Here is a 20,462-nt window from a genome sequence, read left to right on the forward strand (position 1 = left end):
TTTGCCTTATAATTATGTAAACATTTGTATTGTTCCAATATCAACACTATAAAACAGGATTTATTCAGATAAGTCTAGCTTCCTGACCGGTCCCCTAACCTTATTTCCTTCTTCACCATGTAAGTAATCATTTTCATCAGTTTTTTTGGTTTATTATTCCAGGGTTCTATTTTTAATGTTAGCAATTATGTATATGTATGCATGTATGTATATTAGTTTGTAATTATAGAAGTATATGTGATTATATGTATTTTTTTTTTACATAAAAGATTGCATGGTAAACACAGTGCTCTAAATTTTACTTTTCTTACTTTTTTCTTACTAACACTATATTTTGGAGACCACTTCATCACTATAGGCAGAGAACTCCCTTAAGATTTTTTTATAACCTCATCGGACTCATTGTGTGCATGTACCATGTTTTGTTCTTTTCAAATAATTCCGTATCTTTGGACATTTGAGTTATCATAGTTTTGTTTTGTTTTGTTTTGTTTTGTAACAACTGACAATCAGTTTATTAAAAAACTTGATTTAAGCATCTTTGCTTTGATGGTGACTTCAGCCTCAACTCCTGGCTCAATACTGATGGAAGTAATCTGTTTAACAATATCAGAAAGACCATGCAGATCAATGAGTCACTTGTGAATCCTTGTCTAAAAATGATTCCAGGTCTTAAAACCTTTATCACAAGGAGTTTTTCTTGTACTGATTCTTGGAGTCTTTAGGCATCCAAACTGGTCCTTTCACTTTGAGATTCTTTTCCTTTGCACCTCTGATCAAGTCAGCACATACCTTCTCTAAAGATTTTACATTGTGTCTTGTTAGAGTAATTCTAATTCAATGAATCGCCACCTCTGGTGCCATGGGTGTCTTTCCGGGGTCTTTAAAAGTCATGGCTGCAGTGCAAGTTCCTGGCTGACTTGTTCCTGGGGGAGAGTGAACAGCGGGGAGTCAGGAGCAGGAGCAGGTCTTCAAAGCTCTGTTGTAGCTGTGGCCCCCGTCCGTCCTCAAAGTGGTGAGTTACTTTAGTTTTTGTCTAATAGTTACTCAACAAAAAACTTTAGGCATATGTTATTTTATATTTTTCTAGTGTATTTTTATTTCTTAATTTTTTTTGAAGTTTATTTATTTTGAGAGAGAGAGAGAGAGAGAGAGAGAATCCGAAGTAGGCCCCATGCTGTCAGATCTCACCGACTGCAAGATTATGACCTGAGCCAAAATCAAGAGTTGGATGCTTGACTGACTGAGCCACCCAGGCCCCCTGCTAGTGAATTTTTAGTATAGCTTCCTAGAAGTGGGACCACTGGTTCAAAGAGTTAGTACTTTCCTGTACATCCACAGAATCATCACAGAATATCTTGTCAAGTTTTTTGGATCATTGTCAGTATGATAGGTAAGAAATGGCTTTGCAGTATACTTGTTGAGCATCTTTCCCTAGGTTTTTTACAGTTCCTTTTTGTGTTTTATTTAAGATGGATAAAAGTATATTGGTGCCTGGGTGGCTCAGTTGGTTGGGTGTCTGACTTCGGCTCAGGTCATGATCTCACGTTTTGTGAGTTTGAGCCCCACATAAGGCTCTGTGCTGACAACCTGAAGCCTGCTTTGGATTCTGTGTCTCCCTGTCTCTCTGCTCCTCCCCTGTTCATGCTCTCTCTCTCTCTCTCTCTCAAAAAAAAAAAAAAAAAAAAAGATGGATAGAAGTATTATCTATACTTTTCTATAGGGCTAATGGCATTTTCCTTTAGTTTTTAGATATTAGATATCAACAACTTTTTGTGATATAGATTGCTAATATTTTTTAATTTGTCTTTTCCCCTCAAAATATCAAGTCTCATTCTTCTACCTAACTTCTTTTAATTTTTTAGTTGGACTTACTTTCTTTTGCCACCTACCAGTAATCATCAAGGCAACACTTCCATTAACTTTTAGTTCCCCTACTTAAACAGAGGCTTTTGAAAATTACTGTTTTATTATAAAATAATGTATACCTAGAGTAAAAAATACAGAGAGACATTCTTCTGGAATTCTGTTATCCAAACATAAATATTAATACTTTAAAGTATGTGTTCCTATTTTCAAAATATAGTTTTACAATGGTAGATACATGTCATTATATATTTGTCAAGACCCATAGAATGTACCATAATGTACCGTAGAATGTACCAAGAGTAAACCATAATGTACATTATAGACTTTGGCTGATAATGATGTATCAGTGTAGGCTCATAGATTATAACAAATATCCCACTGTGGTTCAAGATGTTGAGTGGAGGAGGCTTTGTGTATGTGAGGGCAGGGGGTATATGTGAACACTGTACTGTCAGCTCAGTTTTGCTGTGAAAATTGCTCTAAAAAATAGCATATTAAATTTCAAAAATATACGTATGTTGTTTTATGTAATATTCATATACTGTTATGGGCAATCTGCCATTTTCATTTAATAATGCTTTGTGTTGTGTAGGATTCTATTTTACTGTTTTTTTTCCACTTAGTTTTCATCTTTTACATTGCAATTGAACGTCCTTATAACCAAGTCCATGATATTTCCTAGTAAAAGTTCATAGAAATGAAATAATTGCTCAAAAGAAATGCACATTTTAAATGCTTGTGATATTTATCATCATCTCTCATAAGGGCATAATAGATATTTGTTAACTGAATGAATGAAAACTGGTAGCTTTTTGTGAGGAGGGAGGAAGTGAAGAGTCAGGACAGCTGGCTTTCACTTATGAGGGCACCTGGTACTGAAGAGACAGTGGAAGAGTGAAATTGCAAACATTTTTCAAACCACACCCTACCATCCCATCTCCCAAAGACACCTGGCTTTTCTCCAAGGGGGAGAATCTCAAATGTTAGGCAGCTGTGGAAATGCTTGTGTTATACCCCTCCCCCACTGAGCCTCACTGCCTTATGGGACTTGTGATTCTGTGACAGAGAATATAATGAAGAAGCAAGGCAAGTATATTTGACTTTCTGAGGCAGGAGATTCAACTAGAGAATTTCAGATTTTCAAAATGAGGGTCAAATTAGAAGGGGCTTGGTTATCTCTGAGCCTGCATGGGGCAGTAGAAGGAGCTGAGGTTTCAGGCAGAGCTATGTCTGGGCTCACTTCTTGGTTCTGCTACTGTCTTTGTGGACGTGGCCACTGGACTCTTTCTGGGTCTCAGTGATGTCAACTGTTCCCATCAGCTTGTGAGGACAGAGGGAGTATAGAAGTACCCCTTATCCACGGTTTCACTCTCTGCGGTTTCAGTTACCTTCAGTCAACTGTGGTCTGCAAATATTAAATGGAAAACTCCAGAAATAAACAATTCATATGTTTTAAATTTCATGCCATTCTAAGTAGCATGATGAAATCTCATACCATCCCACCGGGGATGTGAGTCGTACCTTTGTCCCACGTATCCACACCATACACACTACCTGCTCATTAGTCGCTTAGTGGTCATCTTGGTTATCAGACCACCCACCTGGGTATTGCAGTACTTGTGTTCAAATACCCCTTATTTTACTTAATAATAACCCCAAAGCACAAGAGTAGTAATGTTGGCAATTCATGGCCAAGGAGAAGCCATGAACAGCTTTCTTTGAGTGAAAAGATGGCACTTCTCAACTTTAGGAAGAAAAAGCAATCGTATGCTTAGGTAGCTAAGATCTACAGTAAGAATGAATTGTGTGTGCTAGTTTTATTGTTGTTGATCTCTTATTATGCCTAGTTTATAAATTAAAATTTATCATAGGTATGTACGTATAGGAAAAAACATACTACGTATAGGGTTTGGTGTTATCAGAGGTTTCAAGCATCCACTGGGGGTCCAGGAACATATCCCCCACAGATAGGTATGTGTGTCCAGGGCTTAGCACATCTGTTGCATAGTGAATGTTCACTAAATATGTGATCCCTCCTCCTTTCTGTAACCAGAGTGCCCGATGATATGGACAAGCTGAGGTGTGATGTTCTTTTTCATGGTATACCCCATTTGCAGTTCCCTACATATAAAAACCCTGCTTAGGAGCAACCTGTCCACAGAATGACAGTATCAGCCATCCTCTTTCATCTCTGCCACCAAACCCTCGATACTACTTTTGTGGGACTCTCTTCCCTGGCCTCATCCAAGCTCTCCCATTCGGGGCACCAAAGACGTGCTGTCCCTTCATGGATATCAGCTGCCATCACTGCTCTCTGCACCTCCTACCTGCCAGTATCGCCAGACTCCCACACCCCCTCTGCCCAGGAGAGTACCAGCCCCACACCCTCTAAAAACTGAACCCAAATCCCTGTTCCTTTGTCCCTGGATCATCTGGGCATTCAGCTGGTATTCCCAGTTTGAACTCCAAGAGTGTTCTCGAGATCATGTGTCTACAAGTAGTGGGGAAGTTGATCCCACTGGCCCCTGCCTTATTTTGTGACATGCAAGTTGACCCAATAAGAAGCTGCTTTAACAATGAAATACTTGGTTCCTAGTTCCTGTTCTGCCACAGTCTAGCTGGGGCCCTTGAGCCTAGTCATTTCACCTCCCTGTGCCCCAGTTTCTGTAGATGTAAAAAAGAAGAGGTCAGATTAAGTAATAATTCCTCTAGTTGGGCATTCATCATTTCCCTATGCTATTCTTTTATATGATGGGGAGAAAATAGTGGCATATGTGTGATCACAGTCTCAACTCTTGGGCTTCTAGTGTTATAGAAACACAAGTGCATCAAATCCCTTAGCCCTTGGGGTGACCCAGCAAAGCCTCAATTACTTGTCAATGACAGACCCGAGGTTTCTTTCACATAACACGATGTGGTGATGGGAATAACAAGCAACTTAGCTTTCACACATTGCCCAGGATCGTCTCATTTCATCCTCATGACAAGCCTGTGAGGCTGGTTTTGTTCCATGTAATACATAAGGAGAATGAGGCCTAGTGGGATTACATACCCCATAAGGTTACCTACTTAGTAAATGTTGTCTGACTTCAGAGCCCATGCTTTCTGCCTTGGTGTGTGCTACTCAGTGATTTCCAAGCTCTCTTTCATCTTTATGATCCTAAACAGACTTTTTGGGCAGTAGCCTGGGAACCCTTTCTGGTGGTGTTTTGATGGGTGAGCATGTTTAGATGGCCTAACAATTGACTTTCACATGAAAGGTTTAAAAAAAAATACAATCCAACTAAAATATAACCTGTGGGTATGGGTGTAAAAAACCAACAAATCAAGCTTTGTTATGTTTAGCTACACTCACAGCTACCATTTCTGCTCTCCTGCCTGCTTACTTTCTCAGCTCTCAACCATTTCATCTCCATCACTCAGCCACTCTTGACTCCTATAGCCCTGGCGAAACACCCTCCGTGCATCCCCACCCACTCTGCACACACTGTCAGGCATCACAACTGAGCTGTTCTTCTTTAAAATTGCCTCCAAGGGGTGCCTGGGTGGCTCAGTTGGTGAAGCATCAGGCTCTAGATTTTGGGTCAGGTCATGATCTCACAGTGGTGAGATCGAGTCCCAAGTGGGGCTCCGTGCTGGGCGTGGAGCCTGATTAAGATTCTCTTTCTCCTTCTCCCCTCCCCCGCTCTCACTCTTACTTTCTCTCTCTCTCTCTCTCAAAAAAAAAAAAAATTACCTCCAAAACCTGTCCTGTCTTCCAAGGCTTCACTGCTGCCCCTCACACCTCCCCCATGGCAGCAGCTTTCCAGGTCCTGTGCTGTCCTTCCAGCTGGCCAGGGAGTGTGATTAGGGCATATCAAATGGACAGCAAGAACCAGGTCAAGAGTAAGGGATAGGTTTCCTGAGACCTGAAGCCCTAGCAACCTCCAAGACTGTGCAGAGAGAGGTCAGTGCAAAAGTGATGCCAAATCCAGGGTGTCAGCAATGCAAGCAACTATCTCACCTTGAACAAAGACAAGGGGAACTTTCCAGAACTGCCTCAGAACAGAGGAAATGATGTTCTGACCATCCTGGAGAGAAGAAACGTGTTGGGAGGATTTGAGTAGCTCTCTGCCTCTGACATTGGTGCAAGCCAACCCCATCTCAGGAAAGATGCCTTTCTGGGCCCTTCTGGGCATGCTCATCCAACATAGATTTGGGGCAAGGAAAAAGGGCTGGGAACAATCAGAAAGGGGGATCTGAAGACTTTGCTATCCTTCAAATCTAGAATCCCAGAAGCCTTACTCTCTTTCAGTTTCTGCCTTGAGCCCTGCAAGATTGCTTATTGCATGTCTTTTAATCCCTGCCCCCTTCCGAGAATGACTTTGAGAGCCTCTCTCTATTCCTTGCTATCAAACATAAGGAGCCCTTCACCTCCCAGCACTCGAACCAGTATTACAGCTCTTTGGGGCTGTGGGGTTTGTGGAGAATGGATTCCCAAACAGCTGCAGGGCAACTACAGCCTCTTAGCAGACTGCCTAGCACATAGAAAATTTGTTGAACTAAATTACTGAAACAAGGCAGGCAGAAGGATTGCATTTAAAACACCCTGGAGCATATGTTCCCATGAGGTGCTGGGACTGCAGGCTTCAGGGAAACAGCAGCAGCCAACATCTCAACCTGGCAATCAGAAAAGAAGATGTTGAGGGGACCCAGAGGTCACAAAACAGAGATACATAGAAGTCCTATAGACTGAGGACTTGTGAGTCAGAATTAAGCCTTCTCAGACACGCCCCCAAATCCTAGCGATTCAGAACTGACAAATTCAAGGCTCCCACGTGACCATTCCCCACCCACCGCTTGCCCCAAACGTTAATTGTAAACAAATCTCTGTCACGGAGCCCGTAAACAGCCTCAGGATCCTTCTCAACACAGTACTTCAGGAAGCCATTAAAATCAAAAGGTCGGCAGTTGGGATAAAACTTATCTGCCACCCTTATGTATCATGTCTCTCTCGTTCAAAGGGGAGGAAACTGAGCTAATGACGTTTACTGAATTCTCCATTCCCCTTGATTATTTAGTAAAAGAATTCAAAGTAGCACATAGAACTTTTACTCCTTTCCCAGTGCTCTTTCTAGTAACTATCTCTGAACCTGGAAATGCCCATTTGCAATAATATTGTCTTGGAAACTTAAGAGCTTTCCCAACACTTATGACTCACATGGTGTCTTATGAACGGCTATCTAGCCTTCACCTCAAAATAGTGGAAATGTAAGTCAGTGGTGACCATGGCAGGTTAGATGTGAACTTGGGCATAATTCTTTTTGTCTCCATTTCCCATGTTTTGCCTCTCTCATCATTTCTCTAGGGGAGTCTAGCAGCTGAACTCAAATGACCATATAAATGGCAAATGCCTATAAGAGATAAATGCTGAAGCAAAACAGTCATGTTTGGGGGCATTTTAGGATCGATTTCTGTTTTCTTAAGCTTTTTTGCTTTGTAGCAAGAGCATCTTTTGAGCGTATTTTGCTCTCTTTGATTGTTCACCTTCTCATAAGGGAAAAAAATCTTAATAAATCTTTTGTCTGTTTTGAATTCTATAGATTAAATTTTTACCATGCTAATATACTATAATGCTGAAAGAAGATAATTATGCGGTAAAATTAAGACATTCTGCAATTATATCTTGTAATATCATTAATTTCCAGATGCACACAAATTATATCTACCTCAAGAAGAATGGTAATTTCCTTTGTTTCGCTCACAAAAGCAGGTAATAGCAATCTTTCTCCTGCAATTATTTTAGACAAATTTTCCAATTTGTTATCTTAGACCTCTCAGAGCAGTAATGATACATTATCTCAAGTTTCCAGTTTTACTTTTATCATTGTATCACTAATGATCTTTTAGATTGAAAATGTTGTTTTCTTTTTGAAAAAGCATTGACACTTATTGTCACATCTTTCCAGCCTCTTCATAATCTTAGGAGAGAAATCATTAATGGTAATGAATGAACGGGCTTATTGAAAAAATTATGCCATAGATAACATGTTCCCATCTATGCTAACACGAGATCTATTTCATGCAAGATATATAGAGAAAAAATTAATGGCACAGAACAAAAGAGCTTAAAGAAGCATCCCATGAGTAGCTTATAAAGTTATTCCAATCTTTATTAGAATTTTGTATTCACACCAAATCGACAAATATTATTAAGCACTAATTCTATGCAAAACACTGTATCAGGGAGTAAAAATGTCAATGGGCCCTCTAAGAGTGCATAGACTCGCTGGGGAGACGAGAATGAAAGAAATCAGCATGGAAGAATGAGTAGCAATAGAAAGCAAGAGGTCCAGTAGTAATACAAGACTATTACCAGGTGAATCTTAGAGAAAGGAATTCTGTGGGCTCAGAGGGAAGAAAGCACATGGGGTTTGGGGTTCCTAGAGCAGGAAAGAGATACATGGAACTAAATATAAAAGACCCCATGGCCAAAGTAGAATTTGATCAAGTAAGCCTTCTCCATGAACTCATCTTTCATTGTCATCATCTTTCCACACCTCACCAAGACTCGCCTCATCTGGCCTTGCTTTATTTCTCATTTCTGTTTTCTCTTTGCAATATCACTAACTCTCATGGATTCAATAACGTTATGTCTTAAATCTCAGTCTCCAGCAAATCTGTGTCTCTCCACTTGGACTTTGAATCCCACTATGCTTCCTGCTTGCACTGATACCTTTCTTTCCACTCCAGTATGAACAAATCTTGTCTATAGAGCCAGTCCAGTTAAGTGCAACTTCCAGGAAGCTTTCTCTTGACCCTCTCAGTTGGAAATTATATGTCCCTTCAAGTCCTACAGCACTTTTTTTTTTTTACCTCTACCATGAACTACCCTTATTGTTTGCTAAAAAACTGAACTATGGTTATTTGCCATCATGATTTCCTCTTTAAGCATATGTGTATCTATGTTTCCACCACCAAAAGAAGTAGACCCAGAAGCCTAATTTGTACTATATGATCTTACCCTCCTGGCCATAACTGATTCTGCCATAGGTGGATACCTGTCTCTGGTTGGGCAAAGTCAATTTTCTTGCCCAGCAGTTGCAACCTAGAGAAGCAAATGAGTTTCTACTGGTTCTTGAATTTAAAATACATTTGGAATCAAACAACACTTTCAATAGCATGTAAAGACAATGCACAGAATGGAAGAAGACAGTTGCATAAGGGTCTATTATGCATAATATATAAAGAACTCTTACCACTCAACAACAGAAAGACAAACAATTCAATTGAAAACTGGGCAAAGGATTTGAATAGACTTTTTTCAAAGATATACCAATGGCCAACCAGTATGTGAAAAGATGCTTAACATAATTAGTCATGAGGAAAATGTAAATCAAAATCATAATGACATAGTACTCACACACACTAGGTTGGCCATAATAAAAAAAAAAAAGGAAAAAAACAAGTGCTTGCAAGGATGTGGAGAAATTGGAGCCCCCACACATTGCTGGTGACAACGTAAAATGGTGCAGCTGCTGTGGAAAAAATGTTGGTAGTTTCTCAAAAAGCCAAACATAGAATTATAATATGAACCAGCAACCCCAGTCCTATGTACATCTTCAAAAGAATTGACAATGGGTATTCACACAAAAACTTGTACATGACTGTTCATAACAACATAATTAATAATAACCGAAAAGTGGAAAAAACCCAAGTGTCTATCAGTGGGTGGATAAACAAAATGTGGTATATCCATACAATGAAATGTAATTCAGCCATAAAAAAGAATCAAATATTGACACATGCTACGACATGGATGAATGCTGACAACATAATGCTAAGTGAAAGAAGTCAGACACAAGAGACATTGCATGATTCCACTTATATAAAATACGCAGAAGAGATAAATCCAGAGAGACAGAAAGGAGATTGCGGTTGCAGGAGACTTGGAGATGAGGGGAATAGGGAGTGACTACTTAAGAGGTATGGGGTTTCTATTTGGGAGAATAACAGAGTTTTAGATCTTAACAATGATGATGGTTGCATAACATTGTGAATGTAATTAATGCCTCCAAAGTGTACGCTTTAACATGATTTAAATGATAAATTTCACGGTGTGTGTATTCCTAAAGTTATTCCAATCTTTACTCAAATGTATTCATATCAAATCAACAAATGCTATTCCATGCATATTCCATGTGTATTTTACCATAACAATAACAAAAGACATTTAGAACGGTTGGTTGACTTTGTCCATTATATTCATGGAGAATCAGAAAAATCCAACCCACAAAGAGTGAATGATGAAGCAACTGAGCAGAGAGAAATGTGAAGCCTGAGAACAGGAAAGAGAAGTTGCTCCTGTCCTTCCAGAGCTGGCCTCAGCCTTCAAGAGGCTCACATGGATTTGCAGCCTTGGACTTCTACAAGCATCTGAAATTCCCTCTTCACAATTCAGTAATTTGAGGGGGTTAGTGCCACAAAGAGCTAGTAGGACACACACCCTCCCTCCTCCCCAGCTCCTTAAGGGCATGGTCTTCAGGATAACTCATCTCCACTGTTTTGCCCACGGGGCTCACATAGCCTAATACCCATTGTTTAACTGGCACACAGTATATGTGCATTAAAAAGAAAGAAGGAAAAATAGATTCAAAACCAACACAGGCCAAAAAAAAGTAAAAAAGCCCCAAAACTTTTTGACCTAAGTAAAAACAGACCTAATGGAAGAATTTCCTCCCATTTCTCATAATAATTTAAATCAGGTTGCTTAGTAACCATCTTCCTTAAAATGGTACATTTATAAAAAAATAGTGTTTTTATAAGAAGCTGTGGATTTCCAAGCCAGATTTTATAACCTCATGCAGGCCCATATGTCTTTTTTCCAGGCCAAATTCCAACTGGCTTGCAGAGGGATATGCATGCTGAAAAGCAATGCTGAGAATGTGGAGGGTCAGGTCGATAGGGGAGGAAGAATTTCAGTGTAACAGTAATATCAAAGGGTGCCTTGAAATGAAAAAAGATCTTGATTTTTATGCTGTATATTTATTTTCTTGGAAAGAAAATCATTGGATAGTATTGGCCAGGAGTGTCATGCCCATGACTTTCTGGTGTTCCTATCAAGTCACATGAAGACATGTCTAAAGATGGCAGAAAGGAACTCTTAATCATTTGGATTTTATACGAAAACTCCCAAGCCCTGAACAAAAACATGACCTAGAGATACAACCATCTTGTTATTTTTTTCATGTAATGCAATTTTGTTATTCATTCTCAATTGTGTATCATAATAAGAATTACCATTTAACATTATATTATTGCTACATTTGTATAGTTCTTACCAGTTTTCATTGATCATCTCCTAAAACAGGATATCTTGAATCAAAGAATGAAATAGGATGATGGTGTTTGTTTAAAAAAAAAACTTATCCTAACCAATTTTTTGGTATCCTCAGGGCAAAAAGTGTATCGCATTGCATCCTTTCTGGGTTATGGCTTCTTTCTGTGCTTGATTCGGAACAGAGGCAGACACTGGAAGAGAAAACACTCAATCTGAAAACATCCTAAATCAAGGAACTCAAAAAGTCAAGTAGGCAGTCCTCAATTGGAGTAATTAGCAGAATAGCCCATCTAATGTCGAAGTGCCAGCAGGTACCAGAACCACATCTTGATTATTACACTGTTTAAATGCACTCATAGCATAATAGTGTACTACAACTAAAGAGCCCCTGGCATTTTCTAGGTCTGCTTCCCCCCTAAGATTCCTGTTCAGTTGTTTTCCCTGGGGTTAAGATGGCTGGACAGTATCTCTTTGGGAACAATATGAATTTCAATAAAATCATAAAAGGACACGTTTGAGGAGCTCAGCTGTGCTTGCGTTTATTAGTTAAATAATTTAGAAAAACTTCTTTCTGCTTGACATCTCCTTAAATTGTATGACAGGATGAATTTGTCATAGAAACTGACAGGTAGCATTCTAAGTTGTCTGTCCCTGGTCCCAGCATCCAGCTGAGGTGATGTGTGTGTGTGTGTGTGTGTGTATGTGTGTGTGTAGTGAACAATGGGGTTACCTACAAGATACAGTTATACCAGGAAGACTCAGCTCAGGGGCCACTTTAGCCAGAGGAGCTCACGATGGCCCCTCCCTAGTGCCACTGTACCTTGCTCTGGCCATCAGCAGTGGCAGCGGTGGACTCTAGAGATGGATAGGAAACTGATGGCCAAGTGACCCAGGAGCCACTTCTAGTAGTTATTGCAGCCTGGCCCAGAGCTCCCAGCCCAACTCTACAGACAAATCGTTTCAGAACAACCGCTACCTGTTCAGCATGGAATCAGGTACTGTCGGGGGTTCAGAACCTTGTAATTAAATGACTCCTACTCATACTGCTTACCAGTAGTAGTCACACCCAGATATAAAAAGTTAGGCCTATCTAGCTGAATTCCTTTGTATGTACACTACGTTATTCCAGATGAAAAACACTTTTTTCTCCCTCACTTGATAACAAACCACTTCTGAGATGAAAGGCACATACTTAGAATCCAGGAATGGCAATCCCAGCTCTAGCTGTGTGGCCATATGCATGTCGACTTCTCTGCGTCTGTACTTCCCTATTTGCAAAATGACACATGTATGCCACATGATCTCTAAGTTCCCTTCCAGCTCAAAATTCAGTATGAATGGAGTTTAAGTCACTAATATTTTAGTGGGATCGTAGAATGATAAAGAGGTATATTTTGTTTTTTAGGGTTTGAGTTCCTCAATCCATTAATTTATAGTACATTTTCAATTCGGTTGAAACTCAACTTCAGTTCCACTAAGAATTTAAACACTTGAATTTTTTATGTGTTATTCAATTTGTGATATTCAACAAATATTTATTCAGTGTCTACTGTGAGCTAGGTCATTGTTTGAGCTATGAGTTAGAGATAAATGAGGAGTGAGGCATGGCCCCTGCCCTCAGAAAACTCACAGCCTAATATAGGAGAATTAAGCCAGCATTGTGTTGTGTGCCAATTAGTAGGTGCTTTGGGGGTGCAGAGGAAGGGCTTAAAGAGTCGGGCAGGCACACGATATCCAAGAGAACACCTGAGGGAGACAACCATGAGCAGGACATGAGAGAGACAGAGATGTGGAGTAGTTTGTGCGAAGGCCCAAAGGTGAAAGAGATCATGACAGCTTGGGAACTGTAAGTAGGGGCTGGAGCCTAGGGACTGAGGACTGGAGATAAATAAGGCCGAGGAGGTTTGGAATTATCACTATGTAATAAAGCAAATTACAAATCAGAAAAAGACAATCAGAACCTCGATGATGTACTATTATACTCTCAACACATGGGCAACAATTTTAAAGGTGGACAATACCAGGTGTTGTAAAGTAGAGCAATTGAATCTCCTACATGTTGTATGTGGTGAGAATACACACTGGTACAACCACTTTGTAAAACAGTTTTGAGATCATCTATTACCAGCAATTCTAATCCACTCATCACAGCATTGTTTGTAATACCCAGAAACAAGAGCAACCCAAATGTCCTTTAATGAGTGGAATAGATATGTTAATTGTGGTAGGGTCATGTAATGGAATACTATACAAAAACAAAGTAAACTATTTATAAAGATGTGCAATAATATGATTGCAGGGGGCACCTGAGTGGCTCAGTTGGTTGAGTGTCCTACTTCGGCTCAGGTCATGATCTTATGGTTCGTGAGTTCAAGCCTAACATCAGGCTGGTGGCTGGCAGTGCAGAACCTGCTTTGGATCTTCTGTCCTCCTTTCTCTCTGCCCCTCTCCCACTCGGGGGTCTCTCTGTCTCTCTCTCTCTCAAAAATAAATAAACATTAAATGATAGTAATAAAAATATGATTTCAAATCACAAACTTAAGGCTGAAGGGGGAAAAAGACACAAAAATGTATATAGTATTATTCTTTTTATATAAAGTTGAAAAACAGGGGAAACTAAACTTTCCTCTTTAGGAACTCATAATATAAAGCTATTTTCTATTTTATATAAATCTAGTTTTAAAAGGAAAAATTAGGGGTGCCTGGGTAGCTCAGTCGGTTAAGCATCCAACTCTTGATTTTGGCTCAGGTCATGATCTCACAGTTTCGTGAGTTTGAGTCCCACATCAGGCTCTGCACCAATACTGTAGAGCCTGCTTGGGATTCTCTCTCTCTCTCTCTCTCTCTCTCTCTCTGTCCCTCACCTGCTCACGTGCTCTCTGTCTCTCTCAAAAATAAATAAATAAACATAAAAAAATAATTAAAAAAAGAAAAGAAATTATCATAGGTCAGGGTAATGTTACCTCTGGGAGAAAGGGGTCTGTGATTTGGGAAGGGCTGACATGGAGTATTTTCTTTTTCTTTTTTTTTTTTTTTTTTAATTTTTTTTCAATGTTTATTTATTTTTGGGACAGAGAGAGACAGAGCATGAACGGGGGAGGGGCAGAGAGAGAGGGAGACACAGAATCGGAAACAGGCTCCAGGCTCTGAGCCATCAGCCCAGAGCCCGACGCGGGGCTCGAACTCCCGGACCGCGAGATCGTGACCTGGCTGAAGTCGGACGCTCAACCGACTGCGCCACCCAGGCGCCCCTGACATGGAGTATTTTCTATAAAATTGTGTGTTAAACTGGATGTATATGTTATGTACTCTTCTCATTGCCTATTACATTGCACAATGAAAATCTTAAACAAAAAAGGAAACACTAGAATCAAACATGACCTCCCCCCCCCCCCAAAAAATAGAGGCAGAGCAGGAGGGAAAGGAAAAAAAGGAAAGAAGGTTAACATATACACTTAGTAGCCCTGATTATATTTGGGGCATGACAAGAGGGTCTTGGTGCAAAGATATTCGGGAGGAATGTTTGTCTCCATCTTAAGAACAACCCATTGTCTCCTCCCTCAGCCTGAGTGTGAAGTGGGAGACCACAGCCAAGGACAGAGCAGGAAGAATGACAAATAGAGTCAATCCCTTTCCTACCACGTGTGCTTTGTGGGTTTCTTCCACTTCTCCTGGAAAATCTGTTGCTGATCTCCTGTGTCCCTTCACCCTGCCTTGTAAGTGTAGACAGGGGAGACTGTTGCCGGGAGAACGTTCTCAGGCCTTTTTCTATTCAGTTCTCTGGGATCTGAGGCCAACCAACCATGGGGCTCCAGGCCACTTACTCACATTTTCCCACTTTCTCTGCTGTATTGTTGAAAGCCCTTTCATATTTTTCTCATTTGATGCTTCAAACAGTCTCCAGATGCGGGTAGCGCAGGTATTGTTATATTCATGGGAGAACAGCCTCTAAGCAAAATCCAAGGTCACACAGCTTAGACTAGGATTTGGGCCCCCCATTCTGAATCCACTTCAGTGTGCTATCTTACTGGCTCCACATGTCACCAGAATGTAGGGTCCAAGCAAGGTCAAGTGGCTCTTCCCATTTGTGGAAACTGCTAAAAGCCCAGAGATGTTATGGGGGGAAATTGCATTAACCCACATATTAAAGCACTAAATGACAAAAACTCTAATCCCCCCCAAACTTTTGAGTTCAGTCTAAATATGTCAGTAGAGCTTGCTTTCTCTGATGTGAACTTCACACGCTTTCTTCATTTCACAAAGCACTAAGGAAACAAAGGATTCTAAGGCTTGCCAAAGGTTTTAGCCCCTTCATTGTTTTATCTCAGAGAACGAGGGAGAAAGTGAGAGATTCTCCTGTGTTTCAAAGATCTAATTTTGGTGTGAAAGAGTAAATGGCTCAAAGCCAACACCTTTGAAGCATGTGGTAAAGAATGAAAAAGGAATGGACAAGTAGAAATCAATACTTCTTTGCTATTATCTATCAATGCAGGGAAACCAATCCCAAATGTGCATTTCTTTCACTATTTCAGTTGCCTGTAAATATCGTACACTAATATCAAGTTTGGGGACAAATTTTTCAGTTTTATAACATCATCTAGGAAAATTTTCAATATTTAAAATTTCTTTGTAGCTGTGCTTGACTTTTAAGAAACATACTGCACTAAAATTGTAACTGGTGAAATAGATGTGTTGGTAGATGCTCATTTGTGTTTCAAAATGATTCTTTGCTTTACAAAAAGATTCATTGATCACATACAATCTTTCTCATAGCTCTCACATTGCATTTTGAAATTGGATTCAGTGTCATCCTAAAAAAAATGTTATTACAGTCTCTTAGGAGCCATCTATTACATAAAGTGAGAACCATTTATATATTCATTTGATTACAAATTCAACAAAGTCCTTTTTAAAAATACTTCAGAAATTACTCCATCACTTTCTTCTCCTTGAAGTCTAAAACCAGCTTGTGCTGTCACCAAAGAAAAAGAAATAAGAATGTGGTGAACCCAATAGTCAAGCAAATGTCTTAAGTCTTTTCAAGAGATAAAAATCAAACTAGAATTCTTAATTGCAATAAAAATCAGAACAGTGGCTATAATAATTGATTAAAATGATCATTTTTATAATTTATAATAACTGCATCCATTTAAGTTCATAATTTATTCAAAATATCAGGCAGAATTAGGGGTAGCCCTCTTATAACTCTTATAGTCAATTTGAACAAAGATAGCAACATTACTGAATTTTTCAATTTGAGCAAATATTCCACCAAATTTTCCATATGAGCTACTTTGCTGGCCTCTTAAAAAATTTTTTTTTAACATTTATTTATTATTTAGAGACAGAGAGACACAGAGTATGAGCAGGGGAGGGGTAGAGAGAGGGGGAGACACAGAATCTGAAGTAGGCTCCAGACTCTGAGCTGTCAGCACAGAGCCTGATGCGGGGCTCAAACTCACGAACTGTGAGCTGAAGTCGGTTGCCTAACCAACTGAGCCACCCAGGAGCCCCTAATCTGGCCTCTTTAAAACCATCCTCCAGACACCAATACCAAATCCATGGGCACCTTCTTCTGAACACCTCGTTTAGAAAACATGGAGCAGAAGGGACAGAAATGAAGAGCTTTGCCAATAGATTTCGCCACTGAGTGATGAATCGCCTTCTCTCTCTAAATTTTAGTTTCTCTGTCCATAAAATGGAGACAATAACCAGGCTCCCAAAGTTGTGAGGATTAAATACAATAATAAGCAGAAAGCTTTCAGCACACCACCTGGCACAAAGTGAATGACAGCTGTTGTTCTTTGAGCTGGGGGTTAGGGAACATGGGTTCTACCAGTAGCTTTGTTGCAGCTAGCTACATGGCCTTGGTAAGGTTGACCCCCACCTTTTGCAGGCCTTAATTTCCTCATTGTGGCATGGAGCTGTTTTGGGATCACTAACTCAAATGCCTTCAGAGATCAGGCAATGAATATACATGCAGTAGACCAGGTGTAAGACAATTGAACAGGTTGGAAACTGTCTGAACTTTGGAGTTCTTCCCAGCCTAGTGGCATTTAAATTCTGAATTTGTTAAATACACCAACTTGCAACATCTGGGGGTCACTCTGTAATACCCTTTTCAGCTCTTGCATTCTTTTCCTCTTCTTTTCCATGTTCTTCCTCTTCCCAAAATCTACTCCAGGTGGATTTACATAGTGAATCAACTAGTGGGTCAACCCAAGAGGTTGGTGATTTTTGAAAGTAACCCTGGTGTCTGCATTCCCTCCACAACTGTTCTCCTATTTTCTACCTCCAAAAACTCATTCATAACCTTCCCCACACATATACCATTTCCTGAAACTATGACTTCGAGGGTATAGTTCACATGAGCTATGTACACATACAACTCTCTGCTAAACTACCTCTCTGTGTGCTTGAAGAGGAAGACATGTTTTATACGTTTTGTTTGGGCTCCACACTCCATGGACATTTAAGCCATCATAATGAAAAAGAGTGCCACACACGTTTCCATTTAAAGGTATCCCATTTCAAGCTCCTAGATTTTTCTTGGTTCTCTAAGCAGACAGCATAATCATATGCTTCATAAGTCTATAACAAATAAGGCATGTTCCAAAGTGCTGAATTCTTTCCCCTTTTTTTGCTTCCCATTCAAGGCTTAATTGATGCAGAACAATGACTTAAAACTATCTTTTTTTTTTTCCTCATGGGTTATCCACAGAATGAGTACAAACAATATATAGTAGCAACATTCTGGGTGCAGAATATACCAAGAACATCCTATGCCTACAGAAAGGAGTAAGACACAAAGATGAAAGGCGCTACCTACTTCTTTGAGGCTTTGTTCCTTGAGAAAAATCCTTTTCCTATCCCTTTCATTACCTCAGAGATGGAGGCAAATGCTTTAAGAGGGGTCATATAATACTTTGAAAGGCCTTTTGCCACAGTGTGGTTATTAAACCCTTGGGAAACAATGGGCTTCTCTCAAAGTATATGGAACAGTTGTACCCCCTGAGAGTCATCTTGGATTGGAATGAAATAAACTGGTTACTCTAGAGAGCAAAATATGATTGATTAAGGCTTAGAACCAGTGGTGTTTGGGTCTCTCACCTCTGGCTCTTTCTGACCTATTCTGTAGTACAACAGAATTCAGGTTGAGTCTTTGAAAAGCTCTCTGGCTTCTAGCTATAATGTAACATATGGTAAAATGAGCTCAACACGGAGTTATGTTTTTCTTTTCTTAATCTTCCCAGTAAGACCAAATTCCAAGAATGGGATTGAAAAAAGGAGGCGGACAGCAGAGAAATACAAGCAGGCTGTGGAAGTAAAAGCTACATTAAGGCTTTGAGACTGAAAAATCACGGAAAATGCGTATTCATGATGAAGAAACAGAAAACCCCAGATGGTCCCCTCCCAAGATATTTGTGTTCCTTTGCCCAGTCCTGGGAAGTTAGGGCAATCTAAGTATTTGTTTAAATACATATAAGTAAACGTGGCTTATTGGTCCAGGGGGAGAATACTAATGTGGCTCTCCTAATACTATACAGGAGAATATCTAAAACTTGAATCATCTCTCTTTTTTTTTTTTTAACTTACTCCTTAAGTCATTTTCTATTCTGCAAGATATTTCTACAAGTCAAGCCAAGTCTGTAATAGGGAAAGGCCTTGAAATAATTCTTTCTCCCTTTTTCCCTGTGGTGCTGAAAGTTCCCAGTCAGCTCTACAGGCTACTTAGTTAGCAGGGTTCTCAACAGGCTCCGGCCACAACATCAAGGTTTTCCCTCTCTCACTGCATGAGAGGGGAGAGTAAACAATATACAATATATGGGGCTACCGGTAGTTTGGGTACGGTAGTTTGAGGACAGTAGAGTGGAGGAAGCAGAAAATGAAAGATTTCGAGCCACGAAGGGGAGGAGCACCTGTCCAACCACATGGCTCCCGGTCACATGAAGCTGCATGGCTTCCTAAAGCCCCTGCATTATGCACATTTACTGAGAGCTTCAGCTTAAACATGGCCCTCCATTGCACTCAATTTAGAGTTTAGGAAGTAAAGCTAGTATCCAATATATCAAGATCGATCACTTTTTGAAGTCTACAGAAGAAAGGCACTTGAACCTACACATTTATTGTTTTTTTGACTCTGAATACACATTTATTGATGTCTGGCAATTGCAGTTAGTTATAATATTTTAATAAAGAACTCTGTTTTGACTTTTAAAAATCAATATTAAAGGAATCATGTCTTCAGGATAAATTCTCTGGGATGAGATAATTGGACTAAAAGATATGAGTGAGTGCCTTTCTGTCTCTTTGGGTTCTTTTTGCTAAACGAGGTTTCATGAAGACAAGAGCAATGTAGCATGCCCGTGGCTGGGCGTGAGGGCACCAACTTCACCAGGACGTTGTCCGCCCTGGATTTTCATTTCACTTTTAAGTAAGTATAAAAAGGTATTTCAAAGTTACTCTACTTTCACTGCATCTTAAAGTAGTTTTAAAGTAGTTTTATCTCATTAATTTATACCAATAGGAAGAAATTGGACTCCTTCATAATGGCGTAAGTCTCCTTTCAAGATCTAATTTTCTCTACTTGTGTAGTCAGTACTAAATTGGGCTATGGATTTAAAAATGAAGTATGGTATTGAGGCAATTATCCTTCTACCCTCTGCTCTATTTTAGGAAGGAAAACAAGAAAAAATTTGTTGCCAGGAGCAGTGGTAACACTACTGCCATCAGGAAAACTGGCTATGAATTCTAGATATTTCACTCATCAGCTCAATGAGCATGGTCAAGTACTTAACCTCTACCCTCAGTTTCATCTGTTGCAAAATAGGCCTACTATTTGCTCAGTTATTCACAGGATTGTTTGGGGTTTTTTTTTGTCTTTTTTTTTAATGTTTATTTATTTTTGAAGGAGAGAGACAGAGTGTGAGTGGGGGAGGGGCAGAGAGAGAGAGACGCAGAATCCGAAGCAGGCTCCAGGCTCTGAGCTGTCAGCACAGAGCCCCATGCGGGGCTTGAACTCACAAACTGCGAGATCATGACCTGAGCGGAAGTCAGACGCTCAACCCACCGAGGCTCAACCAACTGAGCCACCCAGGCACCCCTCACAGGATTAAGTATTGAATGGAAGGATAACTGTAATGGTGCTTTGAGAAGTAACAGTTATTTAAAACATTATAAGAAGTAACAAATGAATAACAATAAATAACAATAACCCAGAAGTTTGTCAGTAGGAAAGTTGCTATGTGAGAGAGGAAAGAAGGTCAGAATCCAA

At 39.9% G+C, this 20,462-nt stretch overlaps 1 pseudogene; it reads right to left on the minus strand.

The window, feature by feature from the left end:
• Window positions 1-403: 403 nt before the first annotated feature.
• On the minus strand, window positions 404-920 carry LOC122481627 (annotated as a pseudogene).
• Window positions 921-20,462: the final 19,542 nt, after the last annotated feature.

Source organism: Prionailurus bengalensis, chromosome C1 (assembly GCF_016509475.1).
Source record: "Prionailurus bengalensis isolate Pbe53 chromosome C1, Fcat_Pben_1.1_paternal_pri, whole genome shotgun sequence".
Classification (NCBI taxonomy): Eukaryota; Metazoa; Chordata; class Mammalia; order Carnivora; family Felidae; genus Prionailurus; species Prionailurus bengalensis.